The sequence below is a fragment of the Cystoisospora suis genome (assembly GCF_002600585.1).
Source record: "Cystoisospora suis strain Wien I chromosome Unknown contig_4191, whole genome shotgun sequence".
NCBI lineage: Eukaryota > Apicomplexa > Conoidasida > Eucoccidiorida > Sarcocystidae > Cystoisospora > Cystoisospora suis.
In genome coordinates this window covers 1-397 of record NW_027156983.1, presented here as the reverse complement: position 1 = coordinate 397, position 397 = coordinate 1, and positions in this window count along the sequence as shown.

Genomic DNA, 397 nt, shown 5'->3' with positions numbered 1-397 from the left:
TTGTTTCCCGTCTGGGCCATTGTGTCAGTTTGTCGGCAACGGCCCCCTGCGTTCTTAGCTTTATTACAAAGTGGTGGGCACTGCGAGGAAACGCTACGCCCTTGGTGGGGAAAGTGTCTTTTTCTGTGGGAAGTGGCTCTTTGTTTTCTTTCGCCACTCCCCATTGTAGAAATTTTCCGAGCAAGCCGGGGGGACTCACGAAAAAGGGAGCAACGGAACGGAGATCGTGTGAGGACGTCAGCGGAGAATGCGGACAGGTTCGCCAGGCAAGCGAGGGATGCCCGGCGAATGCACTCCGGACAGTGAAGCAAGGATTTTGAGCGAGGAGGAAGTGAGCGATTTTGGTGACGAAGTCCCAGTACCCAGGAGGATGAGCCAGTCGCCCAACTACTACGTG